The sequence below is a fragment of the Amblyomma maculatum genome, chromosome 9, assembly GCF_055883805.1.
Source record: "Amblyomma maculatum isolate TAMU_Amacu chromosome 9, ASM5588380v1, whole genome shotgun sequence".
NCBI lineage: Eukaryota > Metazoa > Arthropoda > Arachnida > Ixodida > Ixodidae > Amblyomma > Amblyomma maculatum.
The window spans coordinates 17,728,008-17,738,253 of NC_139352.1; positions in this window are offsets into that span (position 1 = coordinate 17,728,008).

Below are 10,246 nucleotides of genomic sequence, written 5' to 3' on the forward strand. Positions count from 1 at the left end.
TTTTCATATCAATGTCACTTTTATTGCGGTATTGCTGAAATGAGCCTACGATATCCTTTGTTCTATAATCCTCCTTCTTTAACCCTCCTTCCCCAACCGCCAACTTTCCCAACTTTCGACTGGCCAGTCGTACAAACGATGTGCGAAAGAGTTTTAAAATAAGATCCGCTGGCGCTAAACCGAGCAAACAGTCAAATGCCAAACAGGAGCCCAATTCATGCCTTTCCTGATGGCTAAAAATTGTTCATTCAAACAAACAAAACACAAAAACAATCTGTGCCCAGTACACTGGCCTTTTCGCGACTCAATGAGCTTTCTTTGTTCTCATTTCTGGCGCTACCAATCCAATGTGATGGACATAAAAAGCCAAGGGAGCTAACCGCGGCCAAGTGATGGCCCATCAAGCCAAGAGTTGGGCGGGATAAAAAAAAAAAAAAAAAAGGACGATAATTTATGCGAGGCACGTCCCAATTCGACCGCCTAGAGCAGACGACGAAAGGCATTACGGACGTCAGGAACTTTTGACCCCTTCAGTGCCGTTGCCGACGCGGTTCTCAAACATGCACCACGGCCCGGGCGTTTGCAGACGATGCGTCGACGGGTAAACAGCAGTAAAGCAGGAACTTTAAACAGCACCAGCAGCAGACGACGGCGAAGCGTTGCGGCTGTTCCGGCGATTCGCGATTAGAGCGCACGGTGCCAGTCCCTGTTGCCCCCTTTTTTTTTTATTCGTGCGTAAGATGACCGAGGTCATTTGAATCAAACCAGTTGGGAAGCTGCACTTCAGATTGTTGCCATGTTTTGTTCCGCATTTTTCGGAGTCGATAGAGGAACTTGTCGGTGATAAAAGAATAAAGAAATTTAAAGGCTTTATTTGAAAGTTTTCACTCTAAGGTACTTATAGACTGCCTCTAGCATTAGTACAGGGAATGTTTCTTTCTTTTCTTAAAAGCTTCATAAAACCCTCATTTCCCAATAGGCCTTTATGGCCATTCTGAACAATAAACCAACTATCAATGAAAGATGCTTTTTATTTTGCTTTAGTCTAATCTTCCAAAACATTAAATTTGTGGGTTTTCTAGTTTGAACGACTTTTTTATTATGTATTGTATCAGTGCCGTGCTCCCTCCAGAGAGCGCGCAGATATCTTTCAAGCTGGCTGGCCCTACACTGGCTGACTACTTCTAGACCTTTCCTCGATTTTTGCTTTTCCTTCTCGGTATAATACGCGGCCTCACCCCAGTCACGAAAGGGCCGCTGGAAGGGAGAGGAAAGAGAAGGAGCTATAACTGCTATAACGGTTTACTGGGTCGGCCGATCCGAATGGCGTTGCGTCATCGATGTGACCTCGGCGCGTGGCGCGGTCGTTGCTTCGTCTTTTGGAGTTGGGGTTCCTCCTATGACGTGACTACTTTCCGCCGGTCGCAAGCAGCGATGTTGCCTGGCAGCTTTCTGATGATACCATCAACTAAACGGTTGAAACCAGTTTATCAAATCACCCTACTACTAAGCCACTGTTTTGAAACTAACAAACGACCCTGCCACCTGCATATTATTTTCTGAAACTGTTCTGTGGCGATTAAAAGCAGCATATGCTTAATAATAACTACATTTTTTGTACATAGGTGGCGCAACATCTGTCGAGTTTCGCACAAGTTGGTCAGATGTAGCTGTGTTTGGAAGCGGAGTTTCGCGGCTGATGTCTTAAGAAGCTCTGGGGTTGCCCGATGGCCTCTCACTGTACGCGGGGTAGCACGAGCGGCACGTTTTCTTCACTTCCGCACTGAACTTGGTTTCGGTCAGTAGCCTCGTTTTCGGCGCCGGGCGTGCGAGGTGGCGGCGCCAGTTGCGGTTACTCGGTCGGTCCCCGAACCCATTGAAAGAGGCAGCGAAACTTCGGCTCACTTTTCGCGTCCGCGGGCGGTTGAATTATTGCCATTAAGTGAGAACGAAGGTTCGGAAGAGAAAAAAAAGTAAAAGCAAAAAAAAAATAGAGTAAATGCAAAAAGAAACCAGGAGGCAAAGAAAGTTTTCAAAGGTGTGTTTGCATAATGTTAGTCTATGTTTAGTCTCACTGTTACGTATATGAAACACATTTGACTGGGAAAATTTTTCTTCAAAATTTTCAAATTGAAAGCTGGTTAATTTAATTGAAAACAGCGTTTTTGCAGCAGTGATAATTCTTGCCTGAGTGCATATATGCACTCGCACTCATGCACTAAGTGCATATATGCACTCAGGCAAGAATTACCCCTGCATGTGAAAACGGTGTTTCTATATAAATGCACTCAGGCAATAATTATCACTGCATGCGAAAACGATGTTTCTAATTAAATTAACCAGGTTTCAATTTCAAGAAAATGTTTCCTCTTGTATCTAAATGATCCAAAATTTTGTAGTGACCTTCTGCTGACTGGGTATATAACAGAACTGACCTTTTACCAACTATGTCATAACAGATATTTGTAGAAATCTGAAGATAATACAAAGTAGATAGAGTGATAAAAAGTTAATAAAAATAATAGAGCATGCTAACGGCTGTTTTTGTAACCGTAACTTTAGCGCCAGCTGTATGCGTAAAGGAGATCTGAGGGAAAGGGCATGAGAACACAATTTATGGGGTTCAGTTGTGAGTTCGCTTGACCGCAATCAAAAGAATGAAGCTTTTTCATAGTATTGTTTATATCTGTTAATTCTCCCCCAAATGCCACTTTTTCAAAGCATATACTAAATGTAGCATTGTCAAATGTTGTAGAAAGTGTAAGCTGTTAGTAACCGCGGCTGAAATGTTGCTCTTGAAGCAAAAAAAAAAAAAATAAATAAAATTACTAATATGTTTCCGACTTCGTGCAATAAAATTACCACCCATGACTGGTGTTTTACTATCTTAAGATCAATTTTGCCCATTTATTCGGGTCACAGACATCTGAAATGCATTGATTGATATTTCTAGAAAATTTCGTTTGCGTACACCTTCGTATTGTCCGAGAAAAAGGCACAAAATCTTACCAAAATGTATTTTTCAGAAAATAGAAATAAAGCTTCCGAAAACAGCCACCTTCGCAGTCACCTGAAAAAAACGATAGAAAAAAAAAAAAACTCATTTTTGAAGTTGAAAAGTATAAAGTGTAATGAATACCTAAAAACTAAAGAAATGCTCTGTCGAAAGCTTGCCAAATATAGCAATTAGCTTGTGGCATTATACGCCACCTTAAATTCGACTCGCTACGACCAGAAATTGAGTAATGTGATGTAGCAATACAGTGACGTCATTGCACGAAGACGATGACTAGGAGAAAAAGAGAAAAGGATGTGTGGCTATATAGTATAGTTTCCTTTGTAAAAAGGAAGTAAAAGAGAAGGAAATAAGTAAATCGCTCACACGTCTGAAACATGGACTTCTAACGCCGAAATTTGTTACAGGAGGAACGTCGAGTTTATGGCCCGTTTCGTCTATCCTAACGCTTAGGGAGAGTGATCGAAAAGAAAGGGTATATGTATATATCGATTCAGTATTTTTCATCGTAGAGACAAACATTAAATGGGACGTTGAACTCTTTGCTGGAGTCCTCTTAAACTCTCATTTTCGTTATAATATAAGACATTGTCCAAAACATTCATCGTTAAATTGTATTATACCCTTGCTGAGAATACGGCAACGATTTGACATCAAACCTGAAATTGGGTATGTAATTGGGGACGGGACAAACGATGTGACTGTTAGTTACGCAGGAAAATAAACTGCACCCGAGAACTTAATTTCGGTATAACCTTTATGCCGATAAGCAAAGGCTTTCGGAAGATGAATTAAAATGCTTCAAAGTTACCATTTCTTCATAAAAGTGTTCCTCCCCTTTACGTCATGGTGACGTCACGTATTAGCATAAGATAAATGAAAGCCGAGCTCCATGAAAGCGAAACTTTGCTCGAAGTCCCCAGCGAAGGCGGCAAGGGTCGCAACCGAGCGTCGTGTTTAAGTATCCGCGTCGTGTACCCCGTCTCTCGGTTATGCATCCTCTCAGGATGCAGAACCGAGAGACAGGGTACACGGCACGGAAAGCCTGGCAGGTCTCTCGGAAGGGCACATGAAAATAGCCAAACACGTGCCGCCACACACACTTCTCGGCTTTCATTTTGCAAGTTCATCCACGTTTTACGCGGCCATATCTTTGGCCCAATAAATGAAATAATCTGGCAATTGTAGGAAAAAAAAAATTCCATGTGCCGCTCCTATACAACGTAGACGTAAAATTAGAAAAGGAAGAGAACAATGTGCTCTCTACGACAACACACGAGGTAGCGGGCTGCTTTGCGAGGCACGGAGCGGCGTGCTGCGCACAAGGACAATACGAGCCAAATACACCGAGGGCTTGGATACCAGGTGCCCCAGGTGCGGCGCGGCCGACGACACCATCCAACATGTAGTCATCGAGTGGCCAGAACTGCGACCCGCCCCCACTACAACAGCGACAACACCAACGGAGGCGCTTTTGACAGCATTCGGTCTACAGTCGACGTCACTACCCGAAGAGACTAAGTAATCATGAGGGCAGTGGAGACGACAAAGCGCCGCCTCGAGGACTGGTGGCGCAACAGAGAAGACTGTTAAATTTCTCTCCTGGCCTGATCCAGAACTTTGTGATCCCCCGATAGAAAGGGGAATGGCCGCATCAGCATCAGCATCATCATGGTATCGAATCACTAAAAGGCTGCCCAGCTATAGCCACGTCGTCGTCCAGGTCATTTCGGTTGCAGCTGCATCGTCGTCGAAGAGAACATATTCCATTTGTAGAGTGGCCCGCGCCGCGAATTTATAGAACTATAATCTCCCCCTCTGTAACGGAGGCTAAAATGACATGGAACTGGCTGCAAGCAGGCACAATACAGGGCGAAATGTATGTATGTTGAGCCAGATGCGGTCATTGCCGCTGCCACTGCACCGTCCGCAAAGGAAATATTTCACATGGCATGACTGAAGACCGAAATGCTAAAATTAAAGAAACGAAAACTAATCCGCTTCTCTTTGATGGGAGGCTAACAAAACTTGTGACGGGCTTATATATGGGCACAATGCAGGACGAGGTAAATCACGCTATCGGCATGTGCATTGCCGTTGCTGGTGCATATCGCCGCAGAAAAAAAAAATATTTCATTTTCTGTAGCTGTGAGCGCGAACAGTCAAAGTTATAAAAAGCTAATAATCTGCACATGGAACGGCTACGGACGGGAGAATGGGGAGAAACAGGCTGGTGGGTTCCATGAAAGGGGGATAGCCACCCAGTCATTGCCAATCAGCTGTCGCTAATTAATGCGCTAAACCCGTGATCTCGATCAGCTTTCAAGAAAGGAGGATAGTTAATGCTTACGTGCTATCATATCGCATAATGCTAATGTGCCACTGGACCTCTCAAGACGGCGCCAGTGCATCATCTATGGATTGCTATAAAAGGCATGCTGGTCTGGGGCGCAGTTTCGTGCTGGTGCCTCTTGGAGCAAGTTTGGATGTAGTGCCGCGAACACTACCGAGTTTCTGACACTACACCGATCAGTGTGATGCTGATGTCTGGGTGCATGGGTGCACAGACAGACGAAGACGGGCGAACAGATGGACGGACGGACGTTAGGATGGATGGATGGATGGATGGATGGACGGATGGACGGATGGATGGATGGATGGATGGATGGATGGATGGATGGATGGATGGATGGATGGATGGATGGATGGATGGATGGATGGATATGGATGGATATGGATGGATGGATGGATGGATGGATGGATGGATGGATGGATGGATGGATGGATGGATGGATGGATGGATGGATGGACGGACGGACGGACGGGCGGGCGGGCGGGCGGACGGATGGCTAGATTGATCGACCAATCGATCGACCAATTAATTATTTAATTAATCGTTCACCTATGCATAATTATATAGGTCGCAAGAGTAATTAACAGTCTCCAGCTTACTTTTACAGCTCCTTCTCTCCATGTCAGCTTTGTCTAAGCGAAGCCATGCACTACTACCGCGATCCGAACCCGTAAGCTCCTAGCCGGTTTCCACCATTAGAGACGCTTCCCCGCACTGATTCTGAAACGAAATCCTAAAAAGCTGTACAAGCCGGCTACATAACACAGAGCCTATGTCTACGCAACAACCTTGAGATAGTTTAACCTCCGATTAAAGCGCGCATTCGCCTGTTTTCCACGACGCTGCAGTACGCGCTGCTTTTTAGTTCTTTTCTCCATTATCTTCGGCTGCTGATCGCTGCGCGCGCCGTTTGACATTTTGCTCCTTTTACGCCGCCAGAGCGAGACGGACTCCGAGAGATCTCTCTGTGTGTGCGCCACCGGGACGATAAAAGCGGCTGCGGCAACAGATCTTTGCTGTCGATAGTTCCCTCTGCTAAACCAACGTTAAGGGGGGGGAGGGGGGGGGGGGCGACCTGCACCGCAAAATACGAGCCGAAGCATCGCCGCACCGCGTCAAAATACAAGTGATCATTCTTTCGAAACAGCGCCGGCGCGCCGCTGAAGTGACCTGCATAGCTGACCGTCGCGCATAATATATTCCGCGAGTCGCAGTAGAGGGGCTGGCCGGCGAATTCAATAGGTTCGATTTTGGAAGCTTCGATGACTATCTGAGTGGGCCACTATGCACTCGTCGGTCATCAATACTATCATTACAGTTAGCACAGTAATCAAATTGGCACTTGTCATCGCACCACTTTCCCGATAACCGTAAGAAAGCTGGGGGCACTTATCTTTTAAGGGCGTGACGGGACATCAATGGAGAGATTTAGAAAAGCGTGACAGTATCGGTTACGGGGATCGAGAAATAGTGATGAGCAGGTACGCATGCGCAAAATGAGACGTTGTAAGGCTGTAGCTGTAGGTGTTGTTAGCATCCCCCTATCCGGGCCGACACTATTCTAAAGCTATCCCCTCTTCGTCTCCTATGATGAATCCTCGTTCGCGTGGCTCTACTATTTCGCACATGCTCATCAGAGTACTGTCACAAGCTACCTCACTATGTGAAGGGCCACTCGACATGGATCTAAAGCCCTGCTTGAACCAAGCCGCGCGGATTTGGATCAGGATTCAAGGTTGCTGTATTGCTATCTCGACGGCATACATCTCAAAGGAGCTTCGCGATTTGGCAGCTTCTACCAACTTGGTCATGTGATCTTGTGACGTCACACTATCCGGCGACCAATCAGTGTTCAACCAAGTCACCTAACGTTGATGCCATATTTTCTATAGGGTCCCTTTAACGCCATGGCATTAACGTCAGCCACCGCTACCTTCACCATCATCATACGCGTGTTGTCCGTTAAGACATCAGCTTGAACTTGTTATTCCACGTTGCGCTCCTTCCACATCCTAGCGTCACCCTGGCTATTTTCAATTGCCCGGAATTGCCGCCCCCTTCCTCCCTTGACCTGCGTGCGTGTGTGTGTGTGCGTGTGTGTGTGCGTGTGTGTGCGTATGTGTGTGTGCGTGTGCGTGCGTGTGTGTGCGTGTATGTGCGTGTGTGTGTGCTTGTGTGTTCATACTTGTGTTCGCGGTTATGGAAAAAATGGAGTTTCGCTTCCACTCTTAAGAGAAAGACGATGAAATGGAGAGCTCCAGATCAATTACAACTCGTAATGACCGCAAAGAGACGGCTTTTTTCTGTCATTTCTGCTCCGTCGAAACGCGGCAGTCACAGTGTTTTATTCTGAAATTTAGTGGGAAACAAACTCCTCCGTTTTCCTTCTTTCAGCCTTCGCGAGGAACGATCCTCTACGGGCACGACGGCGTAACGTCGACGCCAGTCGCTGTTGTCGCGAAATACGGTAACGCATGCAGATACAGCGGCTGACGACAAACCAGGCGGTCGACTCCCTGCGAGGGGACTTAAACCAGTTCACCTGTTACAACAGACCTCAAAACTCGCCGGCAAACGAAGCAAAACCGAGCAAGCGGAATCTCTAGACTGGTTTGACACCAATCTTTCTTTCTTGTTTTGGCTAGTGATTTTCCGCCTCGATAGAAAGATTGCAGCGCAGAGAAAAAAGAGTGAAGATGAAAAAGGAAGCCAGAGTTGCAACTGTGCGGACGGAATTTGGCACGAAGTGTCGTCCTCGCTAATGTAATGCAATGCTAATGGCAACTGACTTGTACACTCGCTCCTTATACCAGGCGATAATGTGCCTGTTTTATTACGCTAAATTACATGCAGGTTGAGGTTAAGCGCAAGCTCATGTCCAAGTTATCGCGTACTCACATCCAGCTCCATTTCCTTTTCTGAGCCGTCAGGTGTTGCACACGCTTGGTGCTAGCCGCTTGTTCGGAAGAGGCTGCCCGGAAAGATGACTGAATTAACAAAGCACGTCCAAGGGCTCACCGGCAGCTTGCATAAACGACTCTTCAACGGAAGAAACAGCGCGAAAGGACGTGGACAAGAAGGACGCGGAAGGACACATGACGAGCGCCCTGCCGACCGAGACTACTTTCCTACTGAACGAAGAGAAGAGCAGCAGGATACATTGATGGGCAAGTTGGTTCATGGCGATGGGAAGGCAGTGCCTAAAAAAGACAATCACGAGACAAGACAAGATGAGCGCATGCTTTCAACCGATGTTAATTCGAAAAGAAATCAGGCTTACATAGTTTTGTCAGCACAGGCTCAAAACGGTATAGAAAACAGGTATCGTACTAATCACAATGAGCAGGAAGGTTGTGGAGGCAAGTCACGGCAGCGTGCCTTTGAGAAAACGCCTTTCAGTATTTTATAACTACAATGACTTATCGCTAATACAATCTGTACCTTTTCTGTTGATGTAATACGCTTCTAGAAGTTCTCGTGCTGTTTATCGCTGTTCTTGAGCAGGATCATCGTTTCATTTAGTAAACATTTATGGGCCAGGCAATGTAAATGGAACGGGGATCCTGCCCAAGTACAACCAACAAAACGGCACGAGAACTTCTAGAAGAGTATTGCACCAACAAAAGAGGTGTAGCCTGTATCATCGATACGCCAATGAAGTTATACAACAGTGAAAGGCGTTTTCCCGCAGGCACACTGCCGTGACTTGCCTCCGCAACCTTCCTGCTCATTGTGATTATTACGATATCTGCTTTATATACCGTTTTGAGCCACTGCTGGCGAAGCTATGTAAGCCTGCCATCTTTTCGAGTAGACACCAGTTGAAGGTATGCGCTCGTCCCGTCTTGTCTTCTCTCGTGACTGCCTCTTTTGCGCAATACATTCACGTAATCAAGAGAACTTTTCCACTTGAGCTTCAGGCTTCGTTTGGTCGGCTGGAGCCTTCTTGAGGCCACGCACGACGTGTAAGCAAGATCCTCAAGTCGAAGCACTGACAAGAGGAACGCCTCAGATACCCGAGCTCCTGTGGCGCGAGCACGCCTTAATCCCCTCGATCGCGGAACGCGACCAAGAGCGCTCAACAAAACCAGGTCGCCCTTAGTGGTGGCACTATGCTTTTAAATACGTCTAGGCCATCCTGCGGAAAGGATCGAAGTGCTCTTACAAATCGCCAACCACTTGCCCCCGGATGTTGGCAATGGATAGGGAGATGGCCAACCACTAACGCAGCCAGGACAAGGAGCGGCTCATCGGAGGTGGTGGACTAGCATCATCGAAAACGTGAGTCATTACCATACATTACATCCTCCTCTCAAGAAAGTATAGCCAGATAGTTGGAAGAGAACAATATGACTGTGCTGTATCCTGACAAAGACAGCTAGTATGTCGTGATGCCACTTGGTATTTTCAAGGAAGAGGCACTGGTCGCTGCACAAAAGAATTTCCAATCCATGAATTCTTGAGAGACAAGTCGGCTGCACTTGGCAAGTAGAAATAATGCCAGCTGGAACTGTTACTGAAAAAAAAAAAAAAGCGGATAAAGCGAAATCTAAGAGCCTAGAATTGTTCATTACTGGCAAGACACACAGACGGATGTGCCCGTTACGAACAGTTGTTTCTGAGAAAGACACCTGGCAGGAGCGCATCGGGAAATTTATAGGAAACAGCCTGAACTGTTTGGCGGGAGCTGACCCGTTTCTGGTAAGCAGTTCACTAGAACTGCTTACTGCTGGAGACTGCTTCTTGAAATATAAGACAGATCATGTGGCGGGATAATCAGCGATAACAATCAGCGATTCACAGGTTCGGAGATACACTTCGTCCTTGAATGAGTCCCGTCGAGTCCTTGGTCAAGGGCTCGTAAATAGCAGCGGGTG